Source organism: Chiloscyllium plagiosum, chromosome 3 (genome assembly GCF_004010195.1).
Source record: "Chiloscyllium plagiosum isolate BGI_BamShark_2017 chromosome 3, ASM401019v2, whole genome shotgun sequence".
Classification (NCBI taxonomy): domain Eukaryota; kingdom Metazoa; phylum Chordata; class Chondrichthyes; order Orectolobiformes; family Hemiscylliidae; genus Chiloscyllium; species Chiloscyllium plagiosum.
The window spans coordinates 22858492-22884092 of record NC_057712.1 but is presented as its reverse complement, the minus strand read 5'-3'; positions in this window follow the sequence as shown (position 1 = coordinate 22884092).

Genomic DNA, 25601 nt, shown 5'->3' with positions numbered 1-25601 from the left:
GCTCCTCGGATGCTGTCTGACCTGCTGTGCCTTTCCAGCACTACTCTAATCTAAACTCTGGTTTCCAGCATCTGCAGTCCTCACTTTTGCCTAATACGCAGGAATCCACAGCTCCCTGTTAAATCCAGTACTGTATATGGAATCTCTCTCTCTCCCTTTCACGATAGGGGCAGTGTGAATTAAAGCTGCTGTTGGTGCTAAAACCTTAGATGCAGATAGTTTGTGCATGCTACAGGGAATGAGAAATTGGGAAGATCAATTGCATCAACATAACACAAAGTGACCTTCAGAGGTGAACATTCTGAAAACTTCCCCAGTGTATCACATCTCACTGCAATATATGGTCAATAAAATAAATTATTTTAGATGGCAAATTTGTATGATGTCTGAAAAATCTCATTGCTAAACTGCATGTATCTTTGAGTATAAATGTAATTGAGACTGATAACAGCTTTAATATCTCACCTATATGAAGGAAGCTCAGTGAAGCATTAAATTAACATAAACAAAAATAGATTTAAATAGCTGACAACTTCACAATAGTAACAACCAAATATAAATTCAGGCTTTATTTTTTACTCATTATTTTCCTACATGAATAGCGAAGCAAATTTACAAAGAAAACTTATGAAATCATTTGATCAACAAGTTTTAATATTATATAATACACTATTGGGGTTAATGCTTCTTTAAAGACCCACCCACAGGTTTTGGATTCATTTGACAATGAAAAGAAATTCGGTGAAAGAGGAAGAAATCCATTGTATAAGTCAGAAATCATTGTGATGAACGTTTTGATGATGGACAGACGAGGCTGAAAGGAGATATGTAAGTTGCAGCCTCCCTCCTCTCTCAGTCAACACACGAATCTCAGCTTCTCACCTGATGGGTCCTCATACTGGAACTGTTGTACAGCATTCAGCATGCCAACACAAACCTTGAAACCTGCTCAGCTGTGTACTGCTGGGGTCTGCTATGCTATTATGCTCCTTGTGATAGTATGGCATGCCTGATACAAACATGTGTGTGCGTTCCAGAATGGAGTCATAAGCGATAGCATGAATAAATAACCTTGCCATTCACTGTGTATCCTTCAATTTGTTATAATGGTTACAATGGTTCTAATGTGACAGAGGATTGCACCAGAACAGCTGAATCATTGGTATCGAATCTACATGACGCACTGCCTCTGGTCACCTACCTACTTCACGTTGAGGGAAGGGAAAGGACATTCAAACTTCTCCAATCTAACCACCAAAAGCTGGAGCCCACAAGTTGAGCACATTATCTAGACTGGCATTTCAAAGCAGTACTGAGTGAGTGTTGTACTGTCAAAACAGTGTATCTCTGCATAAAATATTAAATTGATACACTATCTCCTTTTTAACTGAGTGAGAGAGAAGCCATGATATTAATCAAGAAAAAAATTCTAGATTTATCTAAATGGCCTCGCCAATGTTTATCCTTCAACCTTCAAGTCACGATGGGCAAAGGAAATCTCTTGCTGATTCCCAGCTACAACCGTCCCACAACTGATGAATCACATTGAACACCACATGGAGAGCAAGGGCACAGACTGAGCAATAAGTCTATCTTTATCACAGTTGTACAAAATATCATTTATAGTTTTGATAAAATAAAAACTTGCATTCATTTTGCATTTTGCATGGCCATTGGATGTCTCATATGGATCTAATTAAGTACTTTCAAATGTAGTCATTCCAAGTGGCACTAACATAAGTAATGTAACAAATTTACATACAGCACACTTGCTCAAAGGGAGCAATATGATAATGACCAGAAAATATTTTTGTGCGAGGCAGCAGTGCTAACCACTGTGCCACCGTGCCGCCCAGTGTAATGTAACAAATTTACATACAGCACACTTGCTCAAAGGGAGCAATATGATAATGACCAGAAAATATTTTTGTGATGTTAACCGAGAGACAAATATTGGCCAGGACAGAAAACTACCCAGTTTCTCTTCATTATTATGCCATGGAATCTTTTACGTCTATCCAACGCAAGCATAGGGGCCAGAGCTTAACATCTCATCCCACAGATGGCATCCCGACAATGCTGGGAGCTGACTACCAGGACTCGACAGGATGGTCAGACTTGATTTTTGCCCTTGAGCCCTAGACTGGGAGTTGAACACCAAATATTGTGAGTCAGAGAGAATGGTGTTATCAAAATACCTGTGGCAGAATAGGGATGGAGTGAATTTATCATTGAGGAACCAGGACTCTTGACAACTATTTTAGTACTGTGTCACATTGCACGCTACTCTGAACAGTTCAAATATTAAGTTCTGGAAAAAATAGGCCCACCCTCTTATAAATTCAGCCTTCTTCAAATGTCTGTTTCTATCTTGGTAGTGTAATGATTGTAACGAGGTCAGCTAGATGGACGTCATAGAATCTGAGTTCCCTGATTGTGGCTGTCAATCTGGTCCAATCGGGGAGCCCTGGCTGATAGATATAAACAGAAGTGCAAGGGGTTCTTTTCACTCTGAGAGCTGGTTCTGAGGAAGCTGGATCAGTGTCAAGGATTCTCCACATGTAAAGTGAGGGCAACTTGGTGATGGGATACTGACCTCTGTGGAGTTATTTCAGATTTAGATTACTAACTATATAGAAACAGGCCCTTCAGCCCAACAAGTCCACACTGACCCTCCGAAGAGCAACCCACCCAGACCCATTCCTCTACATTTACCCATTCATCTAACACTATGGCCAATTTAGCATGGCCAATTCGCCTAACCTGCACGTTTTTCTTTGGACTGTGGGAGGAAACCAGAGCACCCAGAGGAAATCCACACAGACACGGGGAGAATGTGCAAACTCCACACAGACAGTTGCCTGAGGCAGAATTGAACCCGGGTCTCTGGCACTGTGCCACCATGCAGCCCATTTCAGGTAGCATTAATGGTACTTCTCTTCCTTAGAACTGATTCTCAGTTGGAGTGACATCCTGAATTGTTTTCATTTCTGGTTACTTCACTTGATAAGTTTTTCTGAACTCACACAACCTCTGTCATGTTCTCATATGTTTTCTATTCCAATGGAGTACATGACTCCTGGAGGTGAGAGCATGTCTTAGGCACCAGGCTTGTGTGGAGCATGGTTGATGGACCAAATATTCTCTTCTGTCAATCATTTTCACTCATTTTTATCATCCTTTCCTTGATTTCTCAGTTTCACTTTCTCATTCAGCGTGTCAAATGCTGGCAAATACATTGGATGACTTTTGAAATAGGGGCCACATTTATCGAGTCATTAATCAGTGCCCATTTATTTTGTTAAAGTTGCTGCATTAGATTTGAGCTGCTAGCTAACATCTGCAATTAATACTCCCTACACTATTCAGTGCCTGCATTTATTTGTTACGACTAAATCTCAAATGTGCTTCAAGCTATCTAAAGCTAGCCTGATCCTCTTAAAGGGAAGGTGCATTCTGGCAGCTGGAGGTGTCGGAAGTGTTTTCAGAAGTGTGGGAGATTCAGCTACTGCTGAGCATGTTGGACAACATATATCAAAGTTTCACATTGCACTGGAAGTGAAAAAGGTGCCACAAAGAAGGGTGCCCTGTGACGTCAAGAAAGCAAGACAGCTGCCAGGTAAACGTTCAGGAGGGATTTACTGTTAGCTCCACCACTGGCACATTGGCCAACAATCCCAACCAAACAACACCCAAGTAGACCATTTGCTTGTTTTGCCTCCCCATCATACACAAAGTGCAGTGATAAATCACACCCTGAACACTCAGTTTGCAAATATTCCCAACTAATCAACCATGATAGCCATACTACCCATACATCCTGCATAACAATGCATACTTTACACTTTCCTCCAAGAAAAAAACCTAGAGGGATAAACTTCTGCACAGCTTAATCCTATGGACTGGACAGTACTGGCCATCAAAGGTAGGGTTATCACTGAGGCTGTGGCCCTCAGGAACAATTATGATGGTACTCAATTAGATTAGATTCACTACAGTGTAAAAACAGGCACTTCAGCCCAACGAGTCCGCACCTACCCTCTAAAAAGTAACCCATCCAGACCATTTCCCTCTGACTAATGCACCTAATCCTATGGGTAATTTAGCATGGCCAATTCACCTGACCTGCACATCTTTGGACAGTGGGAGGAAACCAGAGCACCCAGAAGAAATCCACACAGGCACAGGGAGAATGTGTAAACTCCACACAGACAGTCGCCTGAGGCGGGAATCAAACCCGGGTCCCTGGGACCGTGAGGCAACCATGCTAATCACTGAGCTACCATGCCACCCTACTCCTATACCTTAGCCTTCTTTCACCTCAAGTTAATGATGAAAACATACACTTTCTTACAGACAGCAGAAGTAGACTAGTAACAAGGTCAATATTTGGGAACTGGTTCTAGCAAGTCTGGAAAAGACCTTGTGCTCAAGCAGACAGCAGATGTTGAATGGTAACTGGGCCCTCACGGAGAAGGTGGTCAGTCTGTCAGGGAGTAGTTAAAGCTAGAACTGGGTTTTAGACTGTGTTTTCTGAGAAAAAGGAATCTGGTTGTTGGCACCATAGGATGAAAATTTAAAAGCTTCCTGCCTTACCTCCCATAAGCAGCTCTTGGAAGCTCAGCGAATTTAAAAATAAGTTATAAGTATACTGCTTTCACCTGAGTGAACCCGCAAAGGTGACGCTGATCAACATCTCAGGAAATCAACCAAGAAACTATCATGAAAGCCACTTACATTACCTGGTCAGTTTTAAAAAAAAAAATTATTGTGTTTGCTTGTGTTTGTCTGCCTGTCTTTTGGGTAAATGGGGCTGAAAACAAAGGTTTTTGAGTTTATAGCAGAATCCAATTAGATTACTTGATTGTTTAATTTTGTTCTACTAAAGTTACTACACTGTTAATAAATTGCTAAATCTTTTGTTTAAGCTATAAACTAGTGTCAAGAATCAATTATTCGCAAAGACTGAGACTGGATTTTCAAGAAAAGTCTGGTCAGGAACCAATGGGATCAATTTTGAGAGTCTTTGAAGGTTTTAATTTTACCTATTTACGAAAAAAGAGGTAGAAAGGTGGATTTGGTTCAGCTGTCTGGCTCTGTGTCTTTACAATGTTTGTTTTTGGGAAATAGATGTCTTGCCCCTTGAGAGATAATACTAGTTCTGTGTCGTGTTAATTCTCTTTCAGTACTTCTCACTGAATTTCTGTCATTTCACCCATTAACAGAAAGTCATATACTCCAGACAACAATCCTCTCCTTCATTTACTCTTGTACAGATCACCCTATTTATCCTTTCTGCTGGAGACCTGCTCAATTCAGTTACAGCATGTCCCAGCACTCTCCTGTCCGAGTACGGATGTCAGTCCATCAAATAGAACCCTCTTTATCGCTTATTAAATTCAATTAAATCCGAATTTCTATAGCTGTTTTATATTTCTCTCTTGCAAAGACAAAGTTAAATCAATCATTTCATGACTGCTATGAGATAAATAGTCACGTATCATTACACTTTTAACTAAATCCAGCTCATGACTGAGTCTAATATGCCTGGCACACACTACTGGAGCATATTGTTGCGGAAAAATATCTTAGAAACAATTAAGCAATTCACTACCAGTTTGTCATTCACTCATCTTCTTATCCCTCTCTACATGAAAGTTAAAATCCCCCATCAAAACTATGTTGTCATTACTACATGCTGATTTAAAGGTTCTATCAAAGCTTTGATACACAACTTACATTGTATAATCATAAAATCTTTTCCTTTTCAATTTTATCCATAAAGTCTCCATTACCTGCTTACTTTTGTTATACCCTTTCATCACTGCAGTGATTTCACTGAAATACAGAGGCCACTCCCATCCCACAACTAATTTCTTCACCTTTCCTAAGGATTTTTAACCTAGAATATTTGATTCCATTCCAAACTGTCTTGCTGTCATATCTCAGTAATGGCTGCCATGTCATACTTTACAAATTGCATTTGAGCCTGCAATTCAATCAATTTGTTTCTTACTTTACGAAATCATACAAAAACAATTCAGCTACATTAATTACATTATGTTAAATTGTACCTTCACCTGCACTGCTGAAGGTATACATTCTAGTTGATTCTCTAATTTCTACCTTTGCAAATGTTTCAAAATACTTGAGCTCCACTCACTCTCATTGATTCTTTTAGAGTCCTTGTGATCACCACTTAACCATTCTACAAGGGCTATTTGGCTTAGTAAGAGTCAAAAGTATAGTTCATTCTTGTTGTAATGCTGGCACTCACACCACTACATCAGCCATGTGCGTACCGCTCTTATCTGCTTATCCCTACACCTATAATTTGCACATGATTTGCACCATAAACATTGACTTCTAATTCTTTGATTTGGCTCCTTGCTCCTGGTATTCTTCTTTATGTTGTTGGAAGTCTTCTTTATGTTTGGTTCCAACATGGATTGCAATGATTTGATCTGAGCCCCTCCCTTTCTTCTTTAATATGCTTCCAAGCTAGTTCAAGATGTCCTTCACATTGACACCAGACATGGGATTTTTGATTCAGCTTACAAAGGGTGTTAAATGTCCCCCACCAAGGTCCTGAATTTCCTGTTAATACCATACACTTCCCTTCCTATCCTATTTGGATGGTCTCCTGCTTTAGAACGCACTGACAGTAGACTGGCTGTCCTTATTCTCTCAGGGAGCAAGTACAATACAGTTATCATATAGCTCGTTCTCAGAGGATCTTCCTCCTCTTGCACTGTAGAGTATTAGTCACACTAACCCCTTTCTGAACCTGCAACTCTATAGAAAAATCCATTAAACTGTTCCTCAAAGTAACCTAAGCCAAATAAAAATCAACACTATGAGAATTAATCTAAAGCTTTTTAAAACATGTTTTGTGAGATATGGACAACAATTCTCCTGCTTTTAATCATTAGCATTGTCAGAGCCTCTATTAAAGTGAAAAGCTTCTCAGATATTTCCAATAACTTTTTGATCTTTTAAAAGCTTCATACTGACCAATTGTTACTTGCAGAGATTGATGCTTCAATCCAAACAAAATTGTTTCTATTGCAACTTAGGCTCTCTCACTGTTGTAAAATTGTGGTTAAGTCACAAGCCAAGTAAAACAATTGCACACTGATCTATAAATTTGAATTATTCCCATCTTCAGTGTTCAAAACTTGCAAACCAAGCTTGGCACAAAAATGTGAACAGCAGATAGTGGGGGTATTTTTCATCTTGACTGGATGTCTGGCAATCACACCACCTGTCCAACATTTTCAGGTTTGGACCTCACTCAAATGTACTGAGTGAGCTGCCAGTGCTACATGAACACTGATAGTTCACTGATTCCAAGGAGTTAGGGAGTGGGGAGGGGAGAGTAGGTGACACAAATCTGGCAGTCCTTTACAAAGCCAGGCCAGCAGAATCAAGTTCCTCCTGTTCTCACCAATATGGTTTAAAAAATTACCTTCAAGGTTTCCAGAGTAGTCTTGAGCATTCTCTTTAAGGACCACTGTATAGCTCCCAAAATCTTAAATTCCACTCGTTTGAGGGCATACAGAATATGCTCTGGTTGGTGCAGGACCAGAATTTAATTTTATTTCATTCACTCATGGGATGAGGGAATCATTGGCTCGGCCAGAATTTATTGCCCATCCCCAATTTCCCAGAGGGCAGTTAAGAGTCAATCATATTGCTGTGGGTCTGGAATCATATGTCAGTCCGACCGAGTAAGGATGGCCATTTTCCTCCCTAAAGGGCATTCAGTGAACCAGATCGATTTTTCCGACAATGAGTTCATGGTCATCATAAGACTCTGAATTCTGTATCAAGGTTCTAAATCCATCTTAGGAAAACCTAAAAACCTGATTGAGAGTTTACCCTGCTTTTAGTGGAAGCTCTGGGTTTTAAGTTAAGGCCTGCTTGAAAATAAAATTAGATGCTCTGTGACACAACTGAACAGAATTTATTTTCCAGGTCTTCATATCATAAAGACTTCTGAATTATAAATACTAAATAATGGAGCCATTGTGAAATATGACAACAATAATTTGGGCTGTAGTGTCTTTAATACATATCATGCACATAATATGTAAAATAATGTATTCACAGAAACAGGGCCTTTGGCCCATCATTTCTGTGCTGATCCTGATGCCATTCTGAAATAGTTCCGTTTGACTGCATATGTCCATATCCTTTGCTTCCCTGACTGTCCATACATCTGTCTAAATGCCTCTTACACTCTGGTAATGTATCTGCTTCTACTACCTTTCCTGACCAGCATGTTACAGGCACCTACCGCCCTTGGTGTAAAAAAGTCTTCCATGAACATTTTCTTTAAACTTTCCCCCTCTCACTTTAAACATATACCCATTAGTACATGATATTTCCATCCTGGGAAAAAGATTCTGACTATCCACCTATCCATGCCTCTCACAATTTTACATATTTCTATCAGGTCGCCCCTCAGCCTCCAATGGTCCAGTAAAAACATCCAAGTTTGTCCAACTTCTCCTTATAGCTAATATACTCAAATCCAGGCAACATCCTGGTAAACTCCTTGGCCTCTCCAAAGGCTCCATATCCTTCCCATAATATGGTGACCAGAACTGCATACTATACTCCAAACATGGCCTAACTAAAGTCTTACACAGCTGCAACATGAATTTTATATTCCGTGCCCCAACCAATGAAGGCAGGAATGCTGTATGCCGCCTTTACCACTAATCCACTAGTGTTCTCACGTTCAGGGAGCTATGAACTTGGACCCCAAGTATATCAATTTTTCCAAGGGTCCTGCCATGTACTGTATATTCTGCTCTTGCAATTAACCTTCCAAAATATATTACCTCTCACTTGTCCAGACTAAACTCCATCTGCTATTTCTCCATCCAACTTTCCCACTGATCTATATCCTTCTGTAAGCTTTAATAACCTTCCTCACTATCTATAACTCAAACAATTTTTCTATTGCCTGCAAACTTATTAATCAAACCACCTACATTTTCATCCATCCAATACAAATTAGGCTGCATTTGCTGCTACTGCAACTGCAAGGATCATACTCACTGCACATGCAGTTGCAGTGCCTGTGACGTTATTGATAACAATGCCAAAGACCACTTCAAATAGCAAAGAACAATGTTTCAGATTGCTGGTTCTTTGCCAACCCTTCACCACCTCACTTGCTACGCAACACACTGCCCCTCTTGTTGAGTCTCTCCCCACCCTTCTCCACACCCTTGAGCCCTTGCTGCCTCATCTACAAACATATGCGGCTGAAATGGGGAGCTAAGGTGGTGAGCAAGACAGCAAATGTGTGAGGTTTGGGGCAAGAAACAAGTGAAGCAGAGAATGAGACAGGAAGTGAGAGGCAGCAGGCTCAGGTAACCTGCAAGTCAGCAGCATCAACTCTCTGTTTAAGTAACAGCACTGTAAAAATTAACACAAAACCAATGGAGGAAATGTTAGGACAAGTGACCAAAAACATGGATCAAAAAGACAGGATAAAGGAGGATAAAGGTGCAGGGGCTAAGGGAAGGAAATTAAGTTAAGAAATCATGCACACCCAAGCTTGATATCAACAAACCACTACACAATAGACAATGGTACATTTTATACTTTGTAGTATTATCCAAAAGCTTCTCTTGTTCCAAGTGCTTGGTGTTTTCAGCGCTTCAATCCAGCAATGTACAGCAAATGTTCTTAATGAATATTAATAATGAGCTTCCTCAGACTAACAGCTGCTTGGAATGAGGATGTGGTGAGCTAATGGAGAACAACAAAGTTGTTAATGGTGCGTAACTTGTAGATGCTGGTATGCCATTTAATAAATGCAATAGATAAAATTTCAGTGACTTACTACATAGTTTGCTGTGAGATCAAACTTCTAACAATATACAATTAAGTAAAAAGTAAAATCTAATCTTTCTGACATTGAAATAAAACGAGCCAACATGTCTTCTCCGTCTGTCAATTTTTCACTTTTTCTCTCAAGTCTTTTCAGTTATGCAAGCATTTCTCTCTCTCTCTCACCCACACGTGCATATACACACGAAATATGAGATGTTTCAGCCACAAAATCAAAACATGAGATTCTGACAGAGCTCGCAGCTGACATGGTTCATCATTAAGGACTCAAGAAAACTCATCTGTTTCTTCCCCATTTCCAAATTTCTTCTCTTTAGATGGCATACACACCAGAATAGCATGCAATAAGCCCCACAGTGTCGCTAATCTTATGTTGTGTGTATGTTCGGGATTGGGAATGTTGTCATGCTATTTAACTATGCAGTATGAGAGCAGAGTTTAATTCTATTCTCAATCAATGTTCATGCAAAAACACTTTCTAACTGCAATCACTGTGTAGGAAGTATGAAAAGGGAATTTGTGATCTGACTGGCACTTGAAGACTAAGAAATGCAGAAATTCTTATAGCACATGCACCCCTATGACATGGATTAAATATGTGCAGTTCACGTTCAAGATGCATTGTAACCCAATGGCTGTGGATTGCTTAGCCCTGTTTATCGCATGCTGCTTCCACTATTTAGTATGTATGCAGTTCTTTGTTGTAGATTCACCAGGTTGACACCTCGTTTTTGGGTAAGTCTGGTGCTGCTCCCAGCATGCTCTCCTGCAACTTTCATTGAATCAGTTTGTCCACTGAGTTGATGGTAGTGTGAGGTCCATGCCAGGCCATTTTGGTTAAATACAAATCAGCATCCACTAATGACTCACAGCCCCTCATGGATGCTCTGTGAGAGTTGGTAGACCTGTTCAAATCTCTCTCAACTAGCACAATGTCAGAAGTCACATGACAGCAGGTTATGGTCCAACAGATTTATTTTAAATCACAAGCTTTCGGAGTGCTACACTTGGTCTGATGAAAGACCAAGCAGCATTCCAAAAGCTTATGATTTCAAACAAACCTGTTGGGTTATAACCTGGTGTCATGTAACTCCTGACTTTATCCACCATAGTCCAAAACTGGCAACTCCACGTTATAGTCAACACAACGGTAATTGAGGGTACCGTCAATGTAAAAATGGGATGTTGTCTTCACAAGAACTGTTTAGTAGTAACTTACACTGTAAGATTACAACAGGGGAAAACAAAATTAGATCATATGTGGTAATATTAGGTTTTGTGTGTCTGCTATATGCAGAACAGAATTGTCCCACAAATAGATGTCAAATGGCTAATGAGTCTTCAAATAGTGAAATAGTGTGAGGGAAAAAAGGACTTGAATGCTATAAACATGGACTACACATACTGTGGAATTGAGTAAGGCTCCCTGACCGATGAGATCTGCTCCCTTCCATGTATGCTGAAATAAATGTCTTTGCTTTTTTGAACTCCGCATATCTGAGAGTGGCCTTTTCACCAGAACAACTGGTGTAGCCAACGGGATTTCCAGGATCAATAAACATTACTGGATCAAACGTTGACATCAAAAGATAGGTGTGTACCTTTACTTTCCCATCAGAAGTCAGTAGGTCAAATGAGGAGTGCAAACCAAGGAATGGATCTGGGTCTGTGGGTGAAGTAACCAAAGATAGTGCAGCATATGGATCATGTTCCCTTACAGAAACAAGTATTGTTTCTGGGGTAAACAAAGGAAAATCAAAGAATGACTGTAGGGTAAAACAGGACAGAGTACGTATTCAGGAATGTATGAGGGGTAATTCTTCAGATATACAAGGCATTGTCCCAGCAGTTACAAAGATGCTTCATATTTAATACTTCTTAGAGGGGTCTGTTGAAGGAATTTGTTTCAAGTTTTGTTGAAATACTGTGGACTGATATCTTTAAAAGAAAGCTCATTGAGGGACACTGGAGTTTTTTTAAGCAAGGCGTCTGAGAAATTGCAACTGATTAGAACTCTTGATTCTGCCGGACCCGTGTTGGGAAGTAAAGAATAGTCATAGATTCCTCAGATAAACAAGGCGTAGTTCCTTAGGTATATTAGGCAAATTAGAGAACAACCATAGAGAAGAACAAGAGGATCCATTTCCCACAGTTAATAAAATTATCATGGAGTAAAATGGGATGATCCATTCCCCATAGAAGTGTGACAATGGACGGACTGGAATCCTCAGACCAGGAACACGAGCCAAGGTGGAGACTCAATGGGTCACTCATTGAATCTTTGATGGTCATGAACATGAAAGAGGACTGGGACCCTAGATAATTCCTGGAATGAAATAAGGAAAAGCGAGAAGCAGATAATTGAAGAGAATAATTTAAGTGCTATCTCAAATGTGTCAATCAGAAAAAACCTGAGATAGGTAATTTAACATAAGAAAGGGAAAACCTTATATTAAAAAAAAGTACTTTGGATTAGGCAATGTGTCTTGGGAATAGTACATGAGCCAGAAGATGATACATAACTTGAGGAGGAGGACAAATCGAGCATAAGGAGATCATATAATCACTGATGAAGGCAGTAAACCTGTCAAATCAGCTGGCAGTCATAAAGGTTAACAACATATAACCCCATTCAAAGAATAAAGAACAGCACAGAACAGGTCCTTCGGCCCACCAGGATTGCACCAACACATGATACCTTTCAAAATTAATTTTTTTTTGCCTCTACGCATGTCGTATCCCTCTATTCTTCGCCTCTTCATATATTTATTAAAATGCCTCTTAAATATTGCTCTTGTACCCACCTCCACCATCTTCTCTGGCAGTGCATTCCAGGCACCCACCACCTCCATGCAAAAAACTTGCCTCTCACATCTCCTTTTAACTTACCTCCTTTTACCGGAAAACTTTGTCCCCTAGTAATTGACATTTCTCATCTGGGAATAAGACTCCAACTATCCATTCTATCTATTTGTCTTATAATTTTGTAAACCTGTCTCAAGTTGCCCCTAGGAGAAAGTGAGGACTGCAGATGCTGGAGATCAGAGCTGAAAATGTGTTGCTGGAAAAGCGCAGCAGGTCAGGCAGCATCCAAGGAACAGGAGAATCGACGTTTCGGGCATAAGCCCTTCTTCAAGTTGCCCCTAATCCACCAATGTTCAAGTGAAAACAAACCTAGCTTGTCCAATATCTCCTCATGGTGAAAACCCTCCAAACCAGGCAACATCCAGCTAAACCATTTCTGTGTCCTCTCCAAAGCCTACATATCCTTCTAGTAGTACGGTGACCAGAACTGTACAAAATATTTCAAATTTGCCCTAACTAAAGTTCTATACAGTTGCAACATGACTGGTTAACTTTTATATTCAATGCCCCATCTAATGAAGGCAAGCAAACCATATGCCCCCTTGACCACCTTATCCAGTTGTGTTGCTAGGTAACTGTGGACCTGTATTCCTAGATCTCTCTATATGTTGATGTTGTTCCAAGTTGTACCATTTATTTCATGCTTCCCATCTACATTAGATCTTCCAAATACATCATATCTCATTGGTCCAGATTAAACTCCATATGCCATTTCTCTGCCCATGTCTCCAGCCTATCCATATCCTGCTGTATCCTCTGGCAATCCTCCTCACTATCTGCAGCTCTCCTAAGTTTTATGTCATCTGCAAACCTACCAATTAGACCACCTACATTTTCATCCAAATCACTTACAAAAACTACAAACAACAGGGGTCCCAGCGCTGATCCATTTGGAACACCACTTGTCACAGATCTCCAGTCAGAAAAACACCTTCCCACCACTACTCTGTGTCTTCTGTATCCATCTTACCAGTTCACCGCGGATCACATGTGACTTCTCCTTTAATATCAGCCTGCCGTGAGGGACCTTGCCAAAGGCATTGTTCAAGTCCACATAGACGTCTACCACCTCATCTTTTCTCATCAATCATCTTTGTCACTTCCTCAAAACTTCAATCAACTTTGCAAGACATAACCTTCTCTGCACCAAGCAATGTGATTATGTCCATTTTTTTTCCAAATATGAGTAAATCTTAACACTAAAAATCTTTTCCAATACTTTTCCTACCACTGACGTAAGGCTCATCGGCCTGTCATTTCCTGTTTTATCCCTGTTTTATTTCTTAAACAAAAGAACAATATTAGCTGTTCTCCACTCCCCTGGGACCCCTACTATGGTCAAAAAAGATACAAAGATTTCATACAAGGACACAGCAATTTCCTTACCTACCTCAGTGTTCTAGGATAGATCTTATCAGGACCTGGAGACTTGTCTACCATAATCTTTTCAAAATACCCAACATCCTCCTTTTTTATATCGACGTGCCCTAGAATAATAACATACCTCTCCCGAGTCTCACCATCATGTCCGACTGCTTTGTGAGTACTGATGCAAAGTATTCGTAAGGACCTCACCTACTTCCTCCAGCTCCATGTATCAATTCCCTACTCAGTCCATGAGTTGACCTACCCTTTTCTCTAGATACCCTCATGTTCCTTACATAGGTATAGAACACCTTTGGATTTTCCTGTTTGCCAAAGACATTTCATTGCCCCTTTTAGCCCAACTAATTCCTTGTCTGAGTTCTTTCCTGCTATTTTTGTATTCTTCAAGGGCTCTGTCTGACTACAGTTTCCTAAATTTGTGCCTCCTTTTTCTGTTTGAGAAAGTCAACATGGGAATCAGTGAATAGATCAGGCAGTGAAACACGCCACAAAACCTTTATCCTGACATTGGCATCAATGCTAAAAATTAGGAAGTTGATGCACATCAGAAAAATTGGGAAGAGTGTGAAGAGAAAGGGGCAAGTAAGGTGGGGGAGGGGAGAATTTGGCAAAATGGATTCTGATAAAGAGGTCCCGAGATAGGCCCGGGTTCGACCTGAGATGAGCGGGGCTGTAAAAGGTGATAATGATCAGTGACACTGAGTGAGACCAGAAAAAGATGTAAACATTGGTTACAAGTGAAATCTTATAACTCACAATCTGTTTCTGTCAACGGGAAAACAAGTAACCATTCTTTTGACCATTTAGTAACAAACAGGTGTCCAGGGTCTGGCATGCCTGGAAGGTTATCAGTGACCACCATCCTATGATGAACAGCCACAGCTTGGGAGTCCCCAGTGATCCACATGTCTACTAACATCCCCACAAACATATGTAATCCAGGTATGGGAAACAGACTACCAACGCATCAAATACTATAATTACTGGTGCAACTCCAGACAAACATCACAAAGTGCAGGAGAGTTATCCCAGAGTCCTGGCCAATATTTATGTCTCAAAATTCATTGCAAAAACGTCATTTTCACATGGTTGTTTATTGTGTGCATATCAGACATCACGTTACCTACACAATGACTGTGATTACACATTTTTAAAAAGTCCTCCATTGTTCATTTTATGATAATGTAATCAGTATTATGGTTGTGAAATGCAAATCTTCCTTTTAAACCATATGCCAAATTTTAAATTTTTTTCCCTTGGTTTTGTTAAAGTGCCTTGCCTCAGTCAGCACTTGCCCACATCCACTCCAGGATGGCAAACTCTAGGCTGACGGATTGGGATTGGGAGTTTCAGGTATTGGTGGGGCTGATGCAATGGATGTCATTGGATAGATACTGTCTCAAATCCGCGCATGTGTATGATCACACCGCACTTGAGCAGTCACCAAAGACACTCAAGGTGCAGCAACAAACGTCCTTGAGTGTGGAGTAAGAAGCCAACAGTACCAATAGAGTAATATCTACTTATGCACATATTAACAGCTGTATCATAATGAGCTCAGATCACATGGGACTGAGACCTGCAAGAAGGCACTAGGAAACTGCACCTCCATCACAGTCAGGTATATAGTTTATCATCAATGAATGTCAACAATTTTCACTCACCTTGAGTTCAGCCCTTGCATGCCTCAAGTTACTGGAAGTTCCCAAAAGTGACAGTAGATATTTTGAGCAGTCCCCTCGGTCGCTGCCCAGAGGAATCCAGGACAAATGACTTCCCAGAGAACCAATACCTGAGCATGTGATGGAAAGCCAAATTACAGGACTATCCCTGAAAATCCACCTACAATAAATAATGATAGTAAATGAAGCTGTGCAGGAATGGATTGGCATCATACGGTTTAATAGTTCAATTCTAATGTGCTCTAGCACTGTGCCTCTCCTCTAGCCTCAATTGTCAGAGACTATTTACAATATAATTGACTTCAAAGGTAATGTGTAATGGTAAATGATTTGGTATTGCCCACGTTACACTATCTCCTAAATATAAAAAAGACTCCTCTGAATTTATAATCACGTTTTATAAAGTACCAGATCATTAAAAGAAATAGTATACCATTCACTAGTAGTTCAGGAATGTCTTTTCATTACTGTGTGCTGGTCTTCAGTTCTAAGTCACAAGTACCCACTTGAAATGACAAGTGTGATTTTATTTACCCATGAATACTAAAGGACAGCTTGTATTTTTTAATAAATTCTAAAGGACACCAACAAGCAGAAATTATTTTTACTTATATTACTTTCCTTGAATGGAGTAATGAAATATCAGACTGGAACTTTGAATAAATTACTGTTCAGGGATATAGAACTATTTAGATTCTAGTTTATAAATTTATATAACTCGGTTAAATAAATTTGGAAATTCAATTTATTACTCAGCTTCCATATTTGAACATATTAGCTGGAAACCACTCAAAATTTATGATATAATTTTTTAAACATAGATTCAACCAGTATAAAAGTTCGATTAATCTAGCTATTGGAATTATGCCGCCATTTTACCACATGAATGATGTGTTTCAACAGTTACTTCCACTTGGTGTTGTACAGGTAATAGTCCTGAAAAGAGTTCATGTTGAAATTGCATTACCTCTACCCAGCCTCTTGATGCCACACAGCTTTTGCGTGGACAAGCAGTTAGTCTTTCCCAAGGTCCTGGAGGAGTCAGATGTGACATACCTGGCTGCTGATAGGTGTAATTAGGATTTCTTACCAGAGATTTATCCCTCCTGCCTCTGCTCTCTGGCCCACCTACACTGACTGACTGACTTATGGATTTTTTTGTTCATCTCTCTGTGTGTCCCTAGAACGCAGTTGCTAGGCAACAGCAGTTTTTTCTTTCAAATTTTTTAAAGCTCTAAACCAGCAAGTTCAATCTCTTCAGTTCAACATTTGTAAAAAAAATTGCTCCTAACATTATCCATTGCTATGGATTTATAACATGCCTGTAAAATGTTTGTTGCCATAGCAACTCAGATGTTTTGAGTGTGGGAGTAAGGGTGTGGGTTGGGGGTTGCAGGTGATGGGCCTTGTGGACTGAATGACCATTATGGATTGATATTGACCGCATGGGATTGGATTTCTATTGTGGATGTGCTGAATTTCGGGCTTGTCTTTTTACCCTGACCATGGTGAAGGCTGTAGTGTTGTGGGTCAGACCTGCCTTCGGGCAGAGAATTCATGAAGGAGTTTATTGCCATTACTTGTAAAATAAGTTGACTGAGTGTCATATTAGGCTCTGGGTATCAACCACTGGCAGATGATGGTTGAGTGCTGCCACGAATCCTATTTTCTAATCTGCCAAAATAAACAATAACGGTTTGGAAACCTCCTCATGAGCCAAGGTAACAGAAGCTCAGATATGTAATGGAAATTTACACAGAAGCTTATCAATCCTCTTTTCCATGCTGAGTCGAAGGGCCTGCATAATTATCAGTGGTAGCATAGACCACTAGAGGATCTCAACAATACGTGACATTTGTCTGACATAACAGGTGTAGTTCACTGCACAAGAACAATAGGTATAACTAACATTAGCTAATTAGATATAATACAACTACCAGAAGCCAGGTGTGTCCCCAAGTGCCACTGGCGTATGCTGCAAGGATCGACAAGTTGGTAATCAACCTGTTTGGCGGTGTTTTTAATGTATATTTCTTAGCCATTCAATCCTAGGGCAGGGCTTGTAGTAAAAAAAGATCTTGACTCTTGCAAGTGAGCAGCAACTGACTTTATTCAACATAACAACGTATAAAGGATGACAAAAAATAAAGCATCTTACTTGGAGCCCTACAGACACAGACAGACTCAAATTCCAAATGATCCAACATCATTGTGTCAAAACTCCTTTCAGACATGATCAGCCACAACTTCCTTTACCTTACAGGAAGTGAACTCAAGGGGATTTTTCTTTATTCATTCATAGAATGTGGGCGGCACTGGCTAGGCCAGCATTTATTGCCCATTCCTAATTGCTTAGACAGAGTTGAGAGTCAACCACCTTGCCACTTGGCCTGGAGTTGCATGTAGGCCAGATCAGGTAAGAATATTCTGAAGGGCATTAGTGAACCAGATGGGCTTTTCCTGACAACTGGCTTTATGGCCATCATTAGACTTTTAATTCCCAATTTCTTTTTTAAATGAATTCAAGTCCATAGCAGGATTCGAACCCAAGGTACCCAGATGAATAGTCTAGCATTATTATCACTAGCCATCACCTCCCCAAGTTTCTTGCTCAGGGACGCTACTCATTTTGTCAAAAGACCTCCAAGAAATCAGCAATTAATCACATTTAACAAAAGATTTCATTTTTTTACATATAAATATATTTGAATTCTTTAATCTCTCCATAAAATGCATTTAAATTTTAGAACTTGGTGTGAGATGTTTTTAAAGGCAGAGTCTAGCAATCTCAAGTCATTACAGGCTGATAACGAAGAGCAGCACACAAAATAAGCACTCACGCTTTGACTCTTGTTAATAAATGGACAGTTTGAAATTTTAAAGGAAACAATACACGTTAATGCAGATAGCTACTCCATCAAAGTTAATCAACATGTACCTATAAATGTGATGCTGATTTTGCAATACAGTGTAGCCAGTGTTGCACAAGCTCAATTTTATTTGCTAGTTTTGGAATCTGGTAAATTGGCACAATTTCAAGTTAGATATACTGCTCCTTTAGAAAAGGCACAGACAGATAGACAGTCAGACAGTCAGTTCATCTGTTTATGAATTATGTTGTTGCTGCCTCAACATTAGTTCAGCCTTATGCAGAGCAATTAAAATGCCCCTCTTCTTGCTAAAAATCACAGTTTTCCTATTTTCAGTTCAGTAGAAAATCACATATTCAATCATGACTATTGCTTTTTGAGAAATACAGCAAAAGGAAAGTTCGATCGTTTCTGCACTGCAGTCAAAATGCGTCCAAGACCTGGGCATTTTCCTCATACTTACAGTTACACCCTGGTGCAACTGTCATGCAAAATAAGCTTGGATCCTTTTAAAATTGATCTGTAAAACCATAATATGCATAAGAGTACTGGATAATTATTTAAATAGAAACAATGTTCAGGGTAATAGGGAAAAGGCAGGGGATTCTTGCTAGGTTAAAATTCTCAAAGCTGATACAGACACAATAAGTAACATTCTAGAACAACTCTGAATTTTTTTTCCCCAATCAGAGAAGGACATTATCATAAACACAGAAAGCACATTGGTTTATTCAGTAGTACTACTGATCAAGACCATCTGTCAACTATAACATACCACTGTTCATCATTAGCAATTGGTGATACTCACCTGGGATGACTGAGCACAAAGAATAAGATGCAAGTCTAGTACTACATTACAAGTTTGCTCTGTTGCCCATAAGGGAAATGCCGTTATTCCTGTACAATCTGCATTGATATAGTATATTCAAAACAGCAAAATGTCCCAGGGTGTTTCACGATGCCTTATCAAACAATTCTGCCATCAATCCATGTATTAGGCTAGATAACTAAAACCTCAGTGCGATTCAATGTGTGTGAGGTACATACTTCAATATCAGTCACTGCAAAGTTTGGAATTTGAAAACGTGGCATTTGGGTTTAGTCTGTGAGTATGAATTTGTTTAATGATTACCTTTAAAAAAGCTCTGTAGCCATGGTGATTTCTTTTCAAACACAGTATGAGAGTAAGATGTTAGGTGAGCTTTAAGGTACAATTTTCCAGAATTTTTCTTTCAATCTTAGGGGAAACACCCATCTTAGGTGGGCGGCACAGTGGCACAGTGGTTAGCACTGCTGCCTCACGGCGCCAGAGACCCGGGTTCAATTCCCGCCTCAGGTGACTGACTGTGTGGAGTTTGCACATTCTCCCCGTGTCTGCGTGGGTTTCCTCCAGGTGCTCCGATTTCCTCCCACAGTCCAAAGATGTGCAGGACAGGTGAATTGGCCATGCTAAATTGCCCGTAGTGTTAGGGGTATGGGTGGGTTGTGCTTCGGCGAGTCGGTGTTCACTTGTTGGACCGAAGGGCCTGTTTCCACACTGTAGGTAATCTAATCTAAACATGTAACGCTGATAGAAAGCCCTTTTAATTTCAGTATTGCACAAGGCGTTGTTGGAGATGGATGCCTACAAAAGTTGCTCCTGAAGACAGGAGACTTTTTTAAACTGCTAGAAATAGGATACCTCAGTGTTGTGAGTTTAGTTTGAAAGTTTCAGACCCTAAGTATTTGGTTAAACCCTGAAGAGATTACCTGAAGCTAAGAAAGTCAAAGCTCACTTGTATGACAACTTCAGGAAAGAGCTATCAGATTCTCAGGACTAAAAATAGATGCCACAGTTAGGTAAGACTGATATGATGGAGAAGGGAATTTTCTCAGGTGATGTGAGTACTATAAATCAGTAATATTGGGATTAGTGGTACCGTATCTTACAGTGTGTTTTGAAATCTTTAAACATGTGTTTTATATATATGGAATTTGGTTTAATTTATTTATCTCCATTTCTTTCACATAATAAACTTCTATGTTAAAACCAAATCTCCAACATTGTGTGTTTGTGTTTCAGTGACAAACCACTTCGTTAAAACCACATGATCTATCAAGCCAGGTTTCAGTCTGGGATCTGCTTGTCCAGAAATAACATCAGAGGGGATTACAACTTTGATCAAAGAGCTGGATTTAAGGAGCATTTTAAAATGAGAATTAGAGAGGCAAAGACCGTGAATGCAGCCATTATTGTAACCATAAACATCGGTGACAAATAGTACTTAATTTCTTTGGAAGGCCCCATGAAAAATTCTCAAGGGAGATTACTTTTTGGTTTTCAAGGGCTTCGTTTTTAGTCTCACTGATTCATTTACTAGATAATGCAATTATATAGTAGCAATACCATCTCTATTTGCAATAATGCATGGAGAACTTGGACTCCCAGAAAGTAGAATGAGAAAAATTAATCAATATCCCAATTCTGGTTCAGGAATGGGGAGGATTAAATGCTTAATATTCCTGAATAAAAGGTGTAGTCAGCCAGCTGGACATCATAGAATATATGTTCCCTAATTAGGCTGTTATTCTGATCTAATCAGAGAGCCCTGCTGACATGAAAATATTGAGTGTCAGAGATACAGCCACTCTGGTGCCTGACTCTATATAGGGCAGTATCATCAAGGGAAGTTCATGTGTAAATAAAGAGTGACTTGGAGAGGGGATATTGCCCTCCATGATGTTATTTCAGAAGGTAGTCATACATTAAGGAGAAAAAAACACTCAAATAGGTGAGACAGTAAGTCGGAAAAGAAATAAGAAATTTACAAATATATATAAATAGGTGAATGGGCCAAAATGTAGCAAATAGAGTTTAACATAAAAAAATTATGAGGTTGTCCATCTTGGTCAGGAGATTAAAAAAGCAATTTATCTATATGGAGCAATACTTCAAAAGGCTTTAGTACAGAGGAATCTGGGTGTCTTCATTCATTAATTATACGTATTTATTCCTAAAGGAATCAAACATAAAAGTAGGGAAGAGTTGTTGCAAGGCATGGGTGAGACTGCATCTGAAGTATTGCATAAAATTTTGGTCCCTTTACTTGGATTTGCTTTGGAGGCATTTCAGAGAAGGAGGCAGTTCAGATCAGATTAATTCCAGAGCTGAAGGGCTTGTTTTATGAGGAGAGATTGAGCAGTTTAGGCCTGTACTCGATGGAGTTTTGAAGAATGAAAGGAGACTTGCAGATTTGTAATTCATAAGGGGTAAAGAGCTATGGAGAGCGAGCAGGCAAACAGAGGTGTGGTCAAGATGAAATCAGCCATTATTGTATTAAATGGCAGAGCAGGCTATAGGGATTGAATTGCCTTTTTCTGTTCCTAGTTCTTATCTTCTTATGTAAAAGGAAGGGATAGCAGTTTTAAGGCAAATGTTGATCAGCAAGGGGATCAAGGGTTACTGTGAGAAGGCAAGAGAATGGGGTTGAGAAACAGATCAGCCATGATCAACTGGTGACTCGATGGGCCAAGTAGCCTAATTCTGCTCCTGTCTCTTATGGTCTTACTGTCTGTTATCGTACAAAAAGGACAGAATTTCTTGACGGTCCAACTTACTATTTGTGGAATTAATAAACATTAAAAGTTTATTGTTATATTTTGAAACCCACCAAACTATCGGAAGATGCAGATTTTCCAAATGGCTCATCAACTGTACAGCAGTGATAGTGGAAGACTTGTAATTATCCAATATTGAATGAGTCAATAATTTTGTTACGAGAGATCTGAACTGTTCTTTTCCATGGCTAACCTAAACCTTTTGATATTATGGTTAAGGTTCCCTAAATAGACCTCTACTGACATTGGATTTAGTTCATTCCCCAAAACCAGATCCACCAATGTTGCCTTCCATGCTGTGCTGGAAACATACTGATTCAGAAGCGTCTCCCGAACACATTTCAAAACGTCTTGTTCTTCGCTTCCCTTTAAACTATTACTATTCCAGTTTTATTTTTAACTCAAGTAACATTACAACTATTCTTTGCTCGTCAATAAAATTTCCTTATAAAACTGTTCCTCTTTCCTCCAACTTGGTACACTATAGAATATTCTCTGAAAAGAGTATTCCCTATTTGCCAAATTCCCATTTTTGTATTATTAGCTAATTTTGAGATTGTGCCTTTAACACCAGGTAATGTCCAATTATCCACTCAAGTCTGCATCCTTTCATTAGAACCCAGATCACAGACCAGAAACATTAATACTGGAGAGAGAAACAGTGCAGCATCACAGCTTTATGCTTTTAAAACTAGCAAGTGATTTGGATAATGAACATAATACTTGAGAAATACTTACAACTGAAATAATAGACAAAACTTACTTTTATTTTGAGATGAAATTTATTAAATCAGCAGCTTAGGGCAATTATAGTTCCATTTTTTTCTGATAATCATGAACCATGTAAAATGAACACTTGCAATAATCCACAACAGAAACCTTTCCACAAAGTTGCGTTCAGGGGAAATGAATTTAAAAACTTGCAGGCATTTGGGATAAATTTATGATACAATAAGACAAACATTCAAGTTAAGATTAAATGGATTTCCTGATGCTTATTTCCTTAAATCCAAAACACTCACCTTTTATTGATGCTTCACTGTCGAGGTTTGGCTCAGGGTCACCGTGTGCTCTGTACACTGAAACCATTTAATGGACTCACATTTCTTAACACAAGGTTAGATCTTGGTATGGAAATGGTTTGCGCACTTTTGTGCTCATGTTTTCTGTGGGAGAAGAGTAATTAGCATATCTCCAATGGCATTTCTGATGTGCGAATTTTCCAATATTTCTCTGGATTCCGAAAGACTTAGGAAGCAAAATTGGACAATCCCAAAATTGAGAACAGTGATGAAGCATGATTAACCCATACACGTTCAAAGTGGTGCAGGTGACAAACAAGCTTCACACTGACTGCTCGTTTTAATGATGCTGCCATACAGCAGCACTAAGCATTCTGTCAAGCAGCTATACTTTTCAGTAGCGGGACATCTTCAAATGAGGTAAGCACCACTTAAAGCTGGATCATCCTATTTAAAATCCTACTTGTTAAAGACATGGATAGATTCTATCTGCACAGGATGAGGATTATTTATAAAAGGGTCGAAGACCAGCAAGCATATACAGAAATAAAGAAATAGGCTAGTGAGCAAGCTGTTAGGTTCTCAAGTGTCATGTTGAAAGCCTGTATACTCTGAGGCCTGGCAGGGTGTCCTCGCTATTATATATGCTTAAATAATCATGGTTTAGAAAGAGGGAGGAGCTGAGGAAAATCCGTATTAATAGAAAAATGGTGTTGGGGAAATCGATGGAAAATTGAAAACTACTTTCTAATAAACTTGTTCAGAGATGTTATTACTGATGAGTCTTGAACCCAGGCATCCTGGGTACAGCACAGTACAGGCCCTTCGGCCCATGATGTTGTGCTGAGCATTTATCTTAATCTAAGATCGACATGATGGCTGATCTACAACCAAGGCCTGGTAATCTACATCCCAACTGACTTAAGGAAGTGGCCCAAGATATATGGGATGCATTGGTGATCATCTTTTAAGATTTTTTACAGTCTGGAACAATTCCTACAGTTTGGAGAGTAGATCATGTAACTCTACTATTTAACAGGGAGATAGATGGATTAGTGAGTCTGACATTGGTAGTGATAAACTTGCTAGAGTTGACTAGGAAAGAGTTTATAGTAGAGCACTTAGAAAATAGTGGGAGAATCGGACACAATCAGCATGCATTTACAAGAGGAAAATCATGAGGGTGGTGCATGTATGGAATGAGCTGCCAGAGGAAGTGGTGGAGGCTGGCACAATTCCAATATGCAAAAGGCATCTGGATGGGTACATGGATAGGAAGGGTTTGGAGGGATATGGGACAAATGCTGGCAAATGGGACTGGGTTAATTTAGGATATCTGGTCAGCATGAAACAAGTTGGACCGAAGGGTTTGTTTCTGTTTTGTACAACTCTATGACTCTATGTGTTTTTAGATGACACCAAAATAGGTGGATAGTGAAGAAGATTATCTCAGATTACAACAGGATCTCAATCACAAGGGCCAATGGGCTGAGGAGCAGCAGATGAAGTTTAATTTAGATAAATGTGAGGTGTTGCATTTTGGTAATGCAAGCCAGGGCAGGACTTATACAATTTATTGTAGGGCCAATGAGTGTCGTCAAACAAAGAGACCTACGAGTGCAGGTGCATAGTTCCTTGAAAATTGAGTCATCGGTACACAGGGTGGTGAAGACAGTGTTTGGCACACTTGCCTTCATTTGTCAGAACATTGGGTATACGAGTTGGGAGGCCATGTTGCAGCTGCACAGAACATTGGTGAGGCCACTTTTAGAATACTGTGTACAATTCTGATTGGCCTTTTTTAGGAAAGATATTGCTAAACTTGAGAGGATGCAGAAACAAATTACAAGGATGTTGCTGGGATTGGAGGGCTTGAGTAATAGGGAGAGGCTGAATAGGCTAGAGGTTTTTCCCTGGAACGTCAGAGGCTGAGGAGTAACCTTATTAGAGGTGCATAAAATCGTGAAGGGCATGGATAAGATGAATAGCCAAGGTCTATTTCCTCCGGTGGGGGAGTCCAAAACGAAATGGCATTGGTTTAAGATGTGAGGGAAAAGATTTGAAAAGCGCATGATAGGTAACTTTTACATGCAGAGGGTGGCGCATGAATGGAACGAATTGTCAAAGGAAGTGGTGGAGGCTGATACAATTACAACATTTAAAAGGTATCTAGATGAGTATATGAATAGGAAGGGTTTTGAGGGAAATGATCCAAATGTTGACAAATGGGACGAGGTCAGATGGGATGTCTGAGCTGAAAATGTGTTGCTGGAAAAGCGCAGCAGGTCAGGCAGCATCCAAGGAACAGG